Here is a 15629-nt window from a genome sequence, read left to right as displayed (position 1 = left end):
TTTCCGGGCAGAGTCCCAGGAGTTCTTTTCACGGCTTCATCAGTCTGTGCAACCTGAACATCAAGCTTCTTCACATGTGACATTACTGCCTCATACTTCCCATTAAGGTCATTGTACATGGTATCGACCTTAGTGTTGATTTCCACTGAAGCTTTTTGTTGATTCACCAAGAGTTGTTGCATCATGTTTTTCAGCTCATCCTGAGAGCTGCTAGCAGATGAAGGTCCCAACTGCTGGTTGGTGTAAGGCAGTGCTTGCTGAGCGCTTGTATATGCCTGCTGGTTCCCCCCTTGGAAACGGTTTTGAGTGGGCACAAACTGTTTGCCTTGGAAGTTGTTTGAGAAGGTTTTCTGATAACCCATCTGATTCTGAGCTCCTTGCTGCGGATACACCTGATCCTGAGGGTTCTCCACGTTGGTGCTTCTATAGGAAAAATTCGGATGGTTTCTGTAGTTCGGGTTGAAACCCCTGTTCTGCACAAAACCTTGCCCACTCACATAATTAACCTCCATTGTTTCATCCTCTCCATCACAAATCTCCTGAGCTAGCTGCATTTCTCCGGTCTCATCGACAAAATGGACAATTTTCTGGCTCCCCTTCAGAAGAAGGTTCACCTTGGCTGTCAACTCGTCAATCTTTTGCGTATCGACACTGTTGACCTTCATGGACCTGTCATACTCAGGAGCCTTGTTGCTAGAGCTTGCAGCTAGGTTCTCAATCAACTGATATCCTCCTTCCTTAGACTTTGTCATGAAATCCCCATTGCTGGCCGAGTTGAGAGCGTTTCTGTAGTCCCAGTTAACTTCATCATAGAAAATGCCCAGAATCTGTTCATCACTGAATCCATGGTGCGGACACTCTCTACGGTACTCTTTGTACCTCTCCCAAGCCTCGCAGAAGGCTTCTCCAGTGTGCTGTTTGAACGATGAAATCTTGTTCTTCAGGGCAGCGGTCTTAGCCTTGGTGTAGAAATGGTCCAGAAACGCAGATCTACACTGTTCCCATGATGTCAGAGACCCAGGTGGCAATGACTTCAGCCAACGTGAAGCTCTATCCGCAAGAGAGAAGGGAAAGAGCTTGCACTTCAGAAAGTCTGGCGGTATCCCATTTGAACCAGTGGTGCTGCATATCTCCTCAAAATTCTCGATGTGGTCCATCGGAATCTCAGCTGGGAGACCGTGAAATAGGTGCTGCTTCACTAGAGAGATCATCTGTGGCTTGATCTCAAAATCTTGTCTCGGGATGGCGGGAGGAACAATCGCCGCTCGGTTGGTGTAGAACACATGCGGGTTGTCCTTGTCCCCAATGGACGGTTGTGGCGGCGCGGCTCTTTCGTGTTGAGCACGGAGCAACTGCCCCAACTGTTGTCGAAGTTGCTGCAAATCGGCAGCCATATCCTCATTGTTTCTGTTGTCACCCATGTTGACGGATTGAAACTTTCTGTTCTTGCGGTTTGTTCTTTCTGCCAAAGAGAGCTCTGCGGCTGACAAAGCAACTAGTTCTTCGGTGTTGTTTCTTCTTGTAGATCTTCTTGACATGCACCTGAAACACACGCAAAGAAGAAGCAGAAAGACAAATCAGTAAGGTCTTAGTCTAGTAATTTCGCCGAAAACCAAAGGTAAAAATTTGGTCCCTGGCAACGGCGCCAAAAACTTGATACACAGAGTTTTAAACCCTATTTTCCTACTGCAAGTGCACAGCAAAGAAGTAGTACTTAGGGGTCGAATCCCACGAAGACCAAGTTTTACTCTATGGTTCTATTGGTTCAATTTCAAGCTAAGACAATTCAAAGTTGGGTTTGTTTGGTAACAGTAACGTGATTAAAACGATATAAAAAGGCAATAAGCAAAACACTAGATCAGGGGGTAATTCTCGGGAATTTCAGAGATAGCAACTAAACAACTATTCAGGGCATAGATTGAGTACCAGTCTAGAACTCAAACATAAATATAAACTGATCCACTGTCGTGGTATCAATAACTCTATCTGATCGATTCTGTGCGGAAACGCGGAGCACGTGCTCAGACATCCGGAGCACATGCTCGGCGGTCCATAAACCCTAAACTGTCGTTTGAGCCCAGAATCGCAGACAAGCATTAAAGAACAGGAATGATAAGTTCACAAATCACCTACACATCAACTTTCGCAGGTCTAGGATAATTTGCCCACTAATGTCTTTTCTAGCAACCTATTACACTTTTGATGAATAGATAAACCTAGAATCATAGATTGGGTGATCAAATCAACCTAAGCATTAAGTCTAACAATAGTGAAGACAATCGATTATATAAAGCCCTATTTGTGTTCTGTGCTAACCCATGAAACCCCTTTGAAACCCCTAATCTAGCAAAGAAAACTACTCAGACATAGAGAAATGAATAGCCAACATAGATGAGAAATTCAATAGCATCCAAATAAAAAGGGTTTAGAGATTGCTTCACAAAGTATCCGCTCTTCTCCTCTCACCAAAAACGTCGCTCAAAAACAAAAGAAAAGGTGTATCCTCTCTCTACTCAAAACCCTAGGTTAAATAGCATACAAGTAGAGAAAAATAAGAAAAGAATCCAAATTCAAATCTTCCTATTAAAAATCGATCTCAGCCCTCTTTCTCTCACAAAGGATCGCCTAAAATAAGGGGAATTAGGCAGGGAATCGGCGCCTAGATGCTTGCAACGTGTCGTCATGAATCCGTAGAGTTGGGAGCATGTGCTCGGAAATCGGGAGCATGTGCTCCTGGGTCTAAAATCAGCTTTTCTGCTCCAATTCAACTCCTTTCTGCTCCGATTGCTCCTGCTGTTCCAATCCTTGCTTTTAGCTTCCTAGTCTCGTATTATAACCTGAAAATGACTCAAACAACTACAAAACTATCAAATAAACGGGGTCAAAGTGAGTCAAAACCGTAACATATCAACTACTCAAAAGGGATATAAGTGTTATGAACCTGAAGCTAGGTGGGTTTTGGTCTCAAGGGATGTCAAGTTCTTAGAATCTAAGGGATTCTATGATACAAGTAATTGGGAGGACTTGAAAGATCTTCCTTACTCTTCATCAGATAGAGCAGACAATCTCTGCATTCTTCTTGAAAGGTTTGGAGTTGCGAATAATCAACATCAACCTTGTTCTTCTCTAGATGAAACTGATAGTCCTCATAGTCAAGAAGCAGATAATTATGATAAAGCTGAAGATGAACTAAACAATCTAGGTGAAGAATGTGTATCCGAGGAGGATGATCTTGCTTCCGGGGGAGATGAACCTAAATTAGAGGAAGAAGATCATGTGGAAGAACATCAAACTCAGGTTGAGGCTACAGAGGTTGAGGCTACAAAGGATGAGGCTATTGAAGTTATTCCCCTCCGACGAAGTGAAAGACTCAAGTCTGCTCCTAAGAACTGGAAAAATCCTCGCATCTTCTACAATAGTGAGGCTGTTGCTCACCCTATACAAGTTGTATGCACTCTGGCACATTTTCCTGTTGAGCAACAAGTGTTCCTCACTCAAATTGATCAACATTGGATTCCATAAAGTTATGAGGAAGCTAAAGAACATAAAGTTTGGCGTGATGCGGTCGGAGATGAGACTAATCTATCTTTGGAATTGTGGCAGATGGATGTGAAGAATGCATTCTTACAAGGAGAACTAGAAGATGAAGTCTATATGAGACCACCACCAGGACTTGAAGACACTATTGGTCCCGGAAAGGTGTTTAAATTAAAGAAAGCAATATATGGGTTGAAACAATGACCAAGAGCTTGGTATCATAAACTCAGTTCAACTTACCTGCAATGCATTCCACGCCGCGACATACATGGAAGCAAATCACGCAGCCACATCTCCTATATACATCATCTCTTATCAATGATCACAATCTAAAAATAAATTAATATATATGTATACAATACTAATTTCACTTATTCTTCTCTCTCTCACCCCAGAGCGTAAACTCTTCCTCCACAAATGTCAAGTTTAAGGTAATTTGTTGATCTCTCTCACTCTGTCACTCTCGAGATTTTTTTTGATTTTATTCTCGTATATATACAAATATTCTTTTATTTATTAGTAACTGTTTCTATAATCATTCAGTTTAGGAGTGTATATATTATTCTCTAAGCTTACAGAGTGAGTACTCTTCATTGTTCTAGATACACTCTAATATCAAAATATTATGTGCAACTAAAATGTATATATATATATATATATATATATATATATATATTAACTTATCCATAATGCATTACAGACAGCCACATACATGAAAGCAAACCACAATGGCACATGTTCTATATATGTCGTCTTTTATCAATGATCACAACCCAAAAATAAATTAATATATATATAAATATATATACAATACTAATTTCACTTCTTCTTCTCCCTCGCCCCATAGTGTAAAATCTTCCGCCACAAACGACAAGTTTAAGGTAATTTGTGGTTCTCTCTCTGTCTCTCTCCAGATGTTTTTGATAAATATTTCATATATATATACAAATTCTCTTTTATTTATTAATAAATGTTTTTTATTGAGCTAGCGACGTTTCTAACAAATCTGATGAGGTGGTTATTCTGAAGAAGCATTTATCAAGTGGCTAATTGCAGTAAAGTAGCTGATCATATAAAGAGTTTTATAGATCTATAAGGATATCAACTTTGATGGTGAAGCTGTGACGAGATGAACAGAGCTTGCGGCGAAAAGGTGTTTTCGGCGAGCATTGAAGACTTATCAAACACAACACACGTGGATACACATGTGTCCTAAAATTGGATTTTTATTATGTAGAATATTCTACAATATTTTTCTTTATTTTGATAATAATTAAAAGTCCAGTTTGTTGGGCTTATTCCGTGAACCAATTGTAGCAGCCTTAATGGGCTTTCCATTTCAAGGAATTTAACCAACAAAAAAAAAGGAATTGAGTGGACTTTTGTGCGAGTAAAAAAGATTTGTGTGTGGACATTTATTTTAAAAGAAACTTACCTGCAATGCATTCCACGCCGCGACATACATGGAAGCAAATCACGTAGCCACATCTCCTATATACATCATCTCTTATCAATGATCACAATCTAAAAATACATTAATATATATGTATACAATACTAATTTCACTTCTTCTTCTATCCCTCACCCAGAGCGTAAACTCTTTCGCCCCAAACGTCAAGTTTAAGGTAATTTGTGGATCTCTCTCACTCTGTCTCTCCTGAAATTTTTTTGATTATATTCTCGTATATATACAAAAATTCTTTTATTTATTAGTAACTGTTTTTATAATCATTCAGTTAATGAGTGTATATATTATTCTCTAAGCTTAAGTACTCTTCATTGTTCTAGATACACTCTAATACAAAAATATTATGTGAAACTAAAAAGTATATATATATATATATATATATATTAACTTATCCACAATGCATTACAGACAACCACATACATGGAAGCAAACCATGAAAGCACATCTCCTATATATGTCGTCTTTTATCAATGATCACAACCCAAATATATATATATATGTACAATACTAATTTCACTTCTTCTTCTCCCTCGTCCCATAGTGTAAAATCTTTTGCCACAAACGGCAAGTTTAAGGTAATTTGTGGTTCTCTCTCCTTGTCTCTCTCGAGATGTTTGTGATTAATATCTCATATATATATACAAATTCTCTTTTCTTTGTTAATAAATGTTTTTTATTGAGCTTGCGATGTTTCCAACAAATCTGATGAGGCGGTTATTCTGAAGAAGGATTTATCAAGTGGCTAATTGCAGTAAATTAGCTGATCATATAAAGAGTATTATGGATCTACAAGGATATCAAACTTTGATGGTGAAGCGGTGATGAGATGAACAGAGCTTGCGGCGAAAGGCTGTTGTCGGTGAGCATTGGAGACTTATCAAACGCATAACATGCGGACACACATGTGTCCTGAAATTGGATTTTTATTGTGTAGAATATTCTACAATATTTTTTCTTTATTATGATAATATGTAAAATTCCAGCTTGTTGGGCTTATTCCGTGAACCAATTGTAGCAGCCTTAATGGGCTTTCCATTTCAATGGAATTTAACCGACAAAAAAAAAATTAAGTGGACTTTTGCGCGAGTAAAAAAGATTTGTGTGTTGACATTTATTTCAAAAGAAACTTACCCGCAATGCATTCCACTCAGCCACATACATGGAAGAAAATCACGCAGCCACATCTCCTATATATTAATGATCATAACCCAAAAATAAATTAATATATATATATATACACAATCTTTTCCTAGAAAATTACAACAAAAGATTTGTGTGTGGACTTTTGTGCGAGTAAAAAAGATTTATGTGTCACCACAACAAATATTAACATTGTTAGCACTAGAAAAAACATTTATTATAGATATTACATAGTGTTATCGTACATGCAGTGACATCGGCAGTCATGGTAGACCCTCATATACAATATCGTTTTTGAAATGCTATAATAGCATTTTCATATTATAGCACTAATTGAATTCTATAATACATTTATGTTAACACAAAATTAGTATTATTCTTTTGCTATATAAATTTAATAATTGTATATTTAAATCCTATTTGACAGAATTTATTTAATTGGATATATGTATATACATTAAGCAAAAGAAGTCTTACATAACATAAAGTCCTACGTAACATCAAGTGCCACCAATCTTAATTAAAATAGACTAACATCACCAAAAAAATAGAGACAAACTTCTAAGTTCTAAGAACATGCACATGTAACTCATCCAAGTGAGAAGATATAGAAGGTACATGGAGCTGTATATCATCTCTAGGATCTGTTCGCTTTCTTTAGATATAATCTTGGAACCTCACCAGTTTTAAGGATAGTACGACAAGTGAACTTCAAAAGCGTTGGGCATCCTCATTCTTCTGTCGGTACAAGGAAATCATAGGGGACATGGAAAACTAGTAATGGACAAAGTTAAACTATATGAGGAGGTTATGAGAATCAAATGGATATAACCAAATTAAGTTGAAACAATAAATAGCTACAGACTTAAAGGTCTAACAAGAGCAAGGGAAACAATACTTACGTGAAAGTTGTGAATCATAAAAGAGTTTATTTGTCTCTTATTTGCTCTTCACTTCATGAAAATGATCTAACTAGGAGAAAAACAAGTAATCAGTATGAATAATAGATGGTAACTAACTAACTGCAACTAAGCCAATCCTTGAACATGAAACTGAACATCATGAACCAGCAGGAAACACCATTGTTCTCAAAGAGATAGAAACAAAATCTAAAAGCTGTCACCTTTCACACACAATTAAAGCAACCTAGAAGGCAACAATTTACGACAAAGACTTAACGAGAGAGAAGAACACCAACATGTTAAGAGACCCACCTGAAAGATACGACACCATATCTGAGACAATTGGAAAGATCTTAGTAATCTCTACCTCCTATCTCAAGCGCGGATCTGTGGCTGGGCTCGTCTTGTCGTCAGTGCCTCGAGACTAATACAAAAAGGGCCAAAAGCTGTGAACATGAACACACTAAGAACGCGGTCTCCTTAAGTTATAAGAACGCTTTCTCCTTATGATATAAGAACGTGTTCTTTTTAGGATATAAGAACCCGTTCTTCTTACGATTATAAATGTACATTCTAGTAGTTTCCTTATATATATATACTCTGTTGTATCCCTATAAATAGTTTGTAACTAGGTCATTATTATTCAAGGAATGAGAATCTCTCCTTCTCCCCTGTTCTAACCTATCCGCTCTCTCTTTCTCTCTTTCATTCTCTCTCGATCATTCTAAATCAAATCTAGGGTTTAGTGTAATGATCGCGAAGATTTTGAAGAGAAAAAAAAAATCTTAATCTGAAGATAGCTAAGGTACTGGAGGAGAGGAGAAGAACTATAGAAAACAAATGAGAGAAATTAGATTTTAGTCGGTAATAAGTGATTTTTTTTTAGGTTCCAAAGTGTTTTGGCGGTATATAGTGAATTATTTTGGCTATTCGCGTACAAAATAATTTTAGATTCCCACCTAGATATTAATAAACGCTATATTTTTTTTTCGTCAATCGGATTTTCATTGATCTACAATAAGAGATATTACAAAGGCTGGCAAAGATATTAATCATTCCAGAGAACAAAACCGGTGAGTACAAACACCCTCCCGGAGACTAAGACTAAAAGAGGTGAACAAAAGGGAAAAAACCCGAGCATGCAAAATACACTACATCCAATCGTTTACTTCTCGGATCAAAATCCAGAACTCCAAAAAGAAGACCAATAAAACCTAAACCTTTGGTAAATTAAAATAGATATGTGACAAGAAAACCACACAAGCAGATAAGAATACAAGATTCTCCTTTACCAAAAATTAAAACCGAATGGAGATGTCGTGCGTTCCTCTTTATGATGGTCCTTGAGAACCCTCAGAGGCGGTGAGACAGATCCAGAACCTAGCCATAGAAGGAAGGAGATCTAGATCCGGCTGACGGCTACCTCAGCCGTGAAAGGGGACAGCCAGATCCGTAGCTGAGCTTGACAAAAATTTATAGACAAGCAACAGGAACCCAAATGGCGATAAGGTTTAAGCTTCATAATCTAGATCTGAAATTACCATATCTGAGGCCGTTAGAAGAAAACAAGGACATGGATGAGCCAAAATTTAAGATCAAGAAAAACCCCAACTCCGATGCTAAAGAAGCCACCGGAGCCGGTTTAACCTAGGCGGCGTCGGGTGTTTTTAGAGAGAAGGGAGAGCTTTTGATTTTTAGTGAGAGAGAGGAAAAAAGGAAGAAAAAGTTTTTTTAATAAACGTATACCAAACCCGGCCCGTAGCTAAAGCTAGTAAAGCACATGCTTTAAACAGCAGATAATATAGTAAAATTAATGGGCATCATATTTGAAAAGTTGTTGTGGTACATTGGTCATTGTCGTTCACAAACTTGCAGGACCTGACGGGTTCGAACCTAGAATATACATGTTTCGAATATATATATTTTTTTTGCTTTAGGCATCCAACTAACTTGGGCCGGCCCTGCACTATACTATAATAACCAAAATTACAAACAATCTTTAATAGTAGTTGAGTAAATCGAGCTATTATCATGTGGTATGAATGCACTTTTTTTTTTGCAGTGTGTGGACATTTATTTCAAAAGTAATTTATCCGCAATGCATTCCACGCAGCCACATACATGGAAACAAACCACACAGCCACATCTCCTATGTACGTCGTCTCTTATCAATGATTAAAAATTATATATATATATACAATACTAATTTCACTACTCTTCTCCCTCGCCCTATAGTGTAAACTCTTCCGCCATAAACGTCAATTTTAAGGTAATTTGTGGATTTCTCTTGCTCTGTCTCTCTCCAGATGTTTTTGACTATATTCTCATATATATATATAAATATTTTTTATTTATTAGTAACTGTTTTTTATAATCATTCAGTTTAGGAGTGTATATATTATTATCTAAGTTTATAGAGTGAGTACTCGTCGTCATCGTTATAGAAACACTTTAATATTAAATATTATGTGAAACTAAAAAGTAGTGATAGGAAAAATATATAAGGACTCTTCTTTTAATTGTATTGCCTTGATTAATAGTTAGGGTGCTTTGGTGATTTTAGGTAGGGCGGTTCTATATTTTCAATCCATTTATCTTGTTTTTCTGTTGTGTGGTTCATCGTCCACTTGACATTGAACGTTATAAAATAGAAAGAATTACTCAAATGTTATCCAAAAGTTGGTTTATTACTCATATTTATAAATCTTTTGAAAATTACTCAAATGTTTAGTGCCGTCGGGATAATTACAATTTACCCCTTGGGTTTTGTTTTTCGATTTTGAATAAAAAATTAAAAAAAAATACACATCAACAAATTAAAATACACATCATTTTTTATTGTCCATGTCACTAAGCATTTTTTTTATAGAATCCACTGTTAAATTTTTCTTGTTTATGTCAAAAAGGAAATCAAACAGTTTCGACTGACGTGGTTTAAGTACATTTTCTAATTATTCTGGAATGTGTTTTGATGATGATCACCTAATTTATCTTTTTTTTTTATGCAGCTTTGGTTCCTTCTTTGGTCCTTCGCAGCCTGTTATTTCTTCAAGAGTTATACAAGAAAGCAAATCATTGCTAGAAAATGAGCTACGGACAGCTAAAATGTCCAATTCAAGTCAAATGGTTTGTGCAATTGATCTCTGTTCCTCTTAGTGTTTTATCATTTAAGATGTGCTTGTATAGAGTATGCATAAAACTATAAATTAATTAAGAAACACAGCTTATACAAATTGCCATCTTTCTATATAATATTGAATTGAGGCCATATGATACACATTGAATTGAGGCTATATGATAATATTGATAAATATTAAATAAACATATATGTTATGGAGTTATGTACTTCGTACGGCTGAGTTATCTCTGTTATGTACTTCGTACGGCTGAGTTATGTACTTCGTACCACTGAGTTATGGCTGAGTTATGTACTTGGTACGACTTAGTTTGGTCTTTCACATAATAAATTTTTAAAAAGTATTGTTGGGGAAACCCAAACAATAATTTTGTGCCTGCTCAGATTCACACGCGTAATAAATTTATAAATTAGTTTTTTCACAATATGTTATACAAAATAATTAAAAAATTGAAATCAAAATTCGAATAAAAAATTAAAAAATTCCGACGAAGTGACTAAGTGATGGCTGAGTTATTGACTTGAATGTGTTATTATAACCAATAAAAAGTAATAATTATAGAGAAATATTGATTTTTATATATTCTCACCTGAATGTGTTAAACATACAACACATGACGTTTAGGGGTTAGGGTTAAGGTTGGGGTTTAGGGTTTGAGATGAGTAACATTATTTGTTTTTTGGTTTTGGTTATAATGTGTTTTAATGTGTTTGGTTTAAGGTGGTAATATGGATATACTAATATTATTACCATTTGAATATATTTTTTAAAAATCAAGTTTTTTTGGTTATTTCCGATTATGCGTCGGTTAGATTAATATATAACAATAAATAACTCAAAATATATTGTAATTAAGTAGATTAGCTTAATATAACCGAAAGTAAGCCGAATATAACCGAAATTAACCAAACATACCAATTCAAAAATACCAAATTTTAAAAATTATTTTTTTCGGTTCGGTTCGGTTTGGTCGGTTATTTAGTCATTCTAATTTGATGGTTGGCTGGGTTATGGTAAAGTTATGGCTGAGTTATGCAACAAATATATTAATTTATTATATACCTTCTCGAGAATACAAAAAGTGTTGTTGGGGAGACGCAAACAATAATTATGTTTATTGTTAAGAACCACACGCGTAATAAATGAGATTTTAGCGATTTTTTATTTAAAAGGAATTCAAAATTTGAATTTGAATTTTAAATTTTTTTTTTAATAAAAGTATTTCTCAAACAATTGACTGATATGGGTGAGTTATCGACCTAAACGGCTGACTTATGAAATATTTGTAAATTAGAATTATTATAACTCAAAATTAAAATATAGAATGAAAAAATGAATATTACAATCATTATAAGCAATAAAAAGTAATAATTATAGACAAAGATTGATTTTTACAGAGTCTGATCAAAATGTGTAAAACATTCAAAACATGACATTTAGGGGTTAGGGTTAGGGTTAGAGGTTTAGGGTTCATATTTCCAACATTATGGGTTTTAATATAATAGTTTGGTTTTGGTTAAATTGTGTTTGGTTTAAGGTGGTAATTTGGATATACTAATATGATAACCATTTGAAAATTTAAATTTTTTTGAAATTACTTTTTGGTTATTTCCGGTTATGGGTCGGTTAGATGAATATATATCCATAAATAATCCAAATGTTATCCAAATTAGGTCAATCAACTTAATATAACCGATAGCAAGCCAAATATAACCGTAATTAACCGAAATTAATGGAAAAAATAGTTTTCGGTTCGGTTCGGTTTGGTCGGTTATTTAGTCATTCTAATTTGATGGATGGCGGAATTATGGTAAAGTTATGGCTGAGTTATCGTTTAGGGTCTTCTCAATAATATGAAAACGTATTCTTCTTTCTTTCCTGGATCCTTTGTTATGTCAGATTCCTAATAAGTATTAAAACGTCTCTCGATGTCACAAAAAGTGTGGTTAGAGAAGCGCGAAAAATAACTAATTTTGTATCTGCTCAAATCCACACGCATAATAAATTCATAAAGTAAGCTTTTTATCACAAGATATTATTGCAAATAATTAAATAATTATTATTCGAATTGAGAATTTTATTTTTCTAAAAGTATTTCTCCAACAATTGAATATTAAAATTATTATAACTCAAAATTTAAATTTAGAATGGAAATATGTCTATTATTAGGTTAACTGATGGTTTTCCGCCAAAATATCGCTTTACGGCTGAGTTATAATCATTACGGGAAAACGAAAGGTCATGTGACGGCTGAGTTATAGTGAGTTATGGCTGAGTTATCACAAGAAACAATTTGAAAGTAAATGAATGATATATATGACTTGACGGCTGAGTTATAATATTTACAGGAAAACGAAAGGTCTCGTCGATTCATGTTACGGCTGAGTTATAATGTTTTATGGCTGAGTTATCACAAGAAACAATATGAAAGTAAATGGCTGATATATATGACTTTACGGCTGAGTTATAATATTTACTGGAAGACGAAAGGTCTCGTCGATTCATGTGACGGCTGAGTTATAGTGATTTATAAATCTTTAATGGCTGATATATCAGAATCGTCGAAAACATTAAATCGGGTGGAAAGTTCATCGTCTTCTTCTTCGTCAGATGCTACTTCGACTGCTTCTTCTTCTTCTTGGTTTTCTTTGTCAACGATCTTACCATAATCAAAACAAGTGCCTTCAAATCCCCCACCGTACACTTCTTATGTAGGTTCTTCTTTCGAGTCACTGCTTGGCCGAATTATACTTCCTCTACCTCCACTAGTTTCTGTAGACTCTTTCGCCGAAAACTCTACACAGAGACATAGCTGATCGGTTTCCATAGCCCCAAAAAACATTGCAACTGTCGATCATTGGAGACTAAAACTGGTGGAGTATCATGCGCCATTAGTTTCAGTGCCTTGTTCGAGAACATGTAGCTCAGCTTTAGCTCATGGCTAAACGCGTCCAATCCGTAGTCTTCAAGAACAAGCTTCACAAGCTTGTCGTGTGTTGTGCCTCCATATATCTTCGGTGTTAAATACATATCTCTGTGTCTTTACCCAATTACCGGAAACAACTAGAACCGGAAACAACTAGAACTGGAACTGGATCCATGCAAGAAAAATGAAGAACAAGGTGAAGAAGAAGTAGAAGAACAAGGTGACGAACAATGTGAAGAAGAAGTAGAAAGAACTAGGTGAAGAAGAAAAGTGAAGAAGAAGGTAAATAGTTCACTTATTTACCAGTTGAAGAACAAGAGTCGAACGACGTTTCGTATTTCCGGAGAAAAAAAAGATGACATGGAATGCTGACATGGATGCTGCGTCCGACGTGGCAACTCAGCCATCAAACAATTAATAACTCAGCCTATATAAAACTCAGTCACAACATGAAAAACATTACAGTAATTAAAAAGCAAAAAAATTGCTGCCAAATTCAGCCGCTTCATCAACTGAAAATATGTAACTCAGCCGTATCGTTTAATAAGTCAGCCGTAACTGAATAACATTCTAGTAATTAATTTTTTGCTACTAAGTCAACCGTCAAATGGTTAAGTTGTATGATAAGTCAGCCTATCACGATTGAGTTGTACGATAAGTCTGCCTATCACGGTTGAGTTGTACGATATCTCAACCGTAACAGTTGCTCATATGTCAGCCGTTTTTCATAACTCAACCAGTCGGAAAATGGTAATTCAGTCGTGTCGTAGTGATAACTCAGCCAAAATTTTGACAACTCAACCATCGGGTGAAAACTCAGCCGTAAGGACGGCTGAGTTATAGCATATCTCAACCAGATTTTAATAAGTCAACCTTAACGCTTGGTTGAGTTATGCTATAAGTCATGTCCGCTCTTACTCAAATATTTTTTTTCCATAACTCATCCGCAACATACCTATAACTCAACCACAACATTCATTTGTAACGCGTTACGACTGAGTTATGGTTACACGTCAGCGATTTCTGACGTGGCGTCTAACGTGGCAATGACATTTTTGTAATAACGTTTTTTCCGGTAACATAAAACAAGGGCACGCTGGGTATTTTGAAAATACCCGAAATATTCTAGGAATAAAATCTTTTTTTTTGTGTATTCTGGTAATATTACCTAATTTGGATAACATTTGAGTAAATCACCCTATAAAATTTTGACTTATATATATAAACTATCCCTTTTTTGTATAGGAAACAAAATGAGTTTGTGATATATCATTGTTGCATTCGTATTCTTTGCATCACTCATATCGAAGAGCACGAAAAAGACAAAGAGCAATCTGCCTCCTGGACCACCGAGACTTCCTATAATTGGTAACTTGTACCAGTTGGGAACAAAACGTCAACGTTCGATGTTCAAATTATCTGAAAAATATGGGTCTCTAATGTCCCTAAAGTTTGGATATGTCTCTGCTGTTGTGGCATCAACTCCCGATACGGTGAAAGATGTCTTAAAAACGTTTGATGCTGATTGTTGTTCAAGACCTTACATGACATATCCTGCAAGAATTACATACAATTTAAAAGATCTTGCATATTTCTTTCTATAGCAAATATTGGAGAGAAGTACGAAAGATGACGGTTGTTGAACTCTACACCGCAAAAAGGGTAAAATCATTTCAACATATAAGACAAGAAGAAGTTGCCTCTTTTGTCCAATTCATGATACAATCTGCTTCAATGGAGAGACCGGTAAACTTGAACCGCAAGTTAGTGAAACTCTCTGGGAGTGTGATTTGTAAAGTTGGATTTGGGATATGTCTAGAAGGAAGCAAACTTGAGAATGCTTATGAGGAAGTCATTCAAGGAACCATGGAGGTGATAGGATCACAGGGTTACACAGCAAATGTGAGAAGGTTTTTAAGGCAATGGATTTATTTTTTGATCTGATGGATTCTGTTGAGATTAATGGCTAAAAGAGCCATCATCTCGAGGGGGCGTGTGGAGAAAAGGTTCCACATTTGATAGATGTAAAGGGACTTGAGTAATATATAAAGGGTTAGGACCTCTCCACTCATTGCCAATTGGTTTTGAGTTGGAAGCCCATATCAAACCCTAATTTAACATGGTATCAGAGCCTACACACGCTTGCCCGTTAACTAGTCCAGCCGGATAGAGGCCCGACCACCCCATTAATTGATGGCCCAAGGGAAGGCCCAATTCCATCGAGATAGCTAAAAAGAGAGAGCATTATCTCGAGGGGGAGTGATGGATTCTGTCGAGATTAATGGCTAAAAGAGCCATCATCTCGAGGGGGCGTGTGGAGAAAAGATCCCACATCTGATAGATGTAAAGGGACTTGAGTAATATATAAAGGTTTAGGGCCTCTCCACTCATTGCCAATTGGTTTTGAGTTGGAAGCCCATATCAAACCCTAATTTAACATGATCAATCTATACAACATCACCTAGAGGATCCTAGTATTTGAGCCGCTCTGCCAATATTTTAGAGATTAGTTTATAAGC

General features: G+C 36.0%; 2 long non-coding RNA genes and 1 other non-coding gene across 3 annotated transcripts; all 3 read left to right on the top strand.

Moving 5' to 3' along the window:
* The first annotated feature begins 840 nt into the window (after positions 1–840).
* Positions 841–947, top strand: LOC147929404 (small nucleolar RNA R71). Its single transcript, XR_015579073.1, has one exon. It is a non-coding gene; the product is annotated as a small nucleolar RNA R71 (small nucleolar RNA).
* Positions 948–3934: 2987 nt separating this feature from the next.
* On the top strand, positions 3935–4906 carry LOC104736537 (uncharacterized). The gene is made up of 3 exons (XR_759585.2): positions 3935–3968; positions 4385–4418; positions 4527–4906. It is a non-coding gene; the product is annotated as an uncharacterized LOC104736537 (long non-coding RNA).
* Positions 4907–5103: 197 nt separating this feature from the next.
* LOC109128438 (uncharacterized) lies at positions 5104–5999 on the top strand. The gene is made up of 2 exons (XR_002034821.1): positions 5104–5162; positions 5414–5999. It is a non-coding gene; the product is annotated as an uncharacterized LOC109128438 (long non-coding RNA).
* Positions 6000–15629: the final 9630 nt, after the last annotated feature.

The sequence above is a fragment of the Camelina sativa genome, chromosome 13 (assembly GCF_030686135.1).
Source record: "Camelina sativa cultivar CO46 ecotype springtype chromosome 13, ASM3068613v1".
In the NCBI taxonomy this organism is placed as follows: Eukaryota; Viridiplantae; Streptophyta; class Magnoliopsida; order Brassicales; family Brassicaceae; genus Camelina; species Camelina sativa.
The sequence above is the reverse complement of the archived record's forward strand: the minus strand, read 5'-3'. Positions and strand labels throughout refer to the sequence as shown.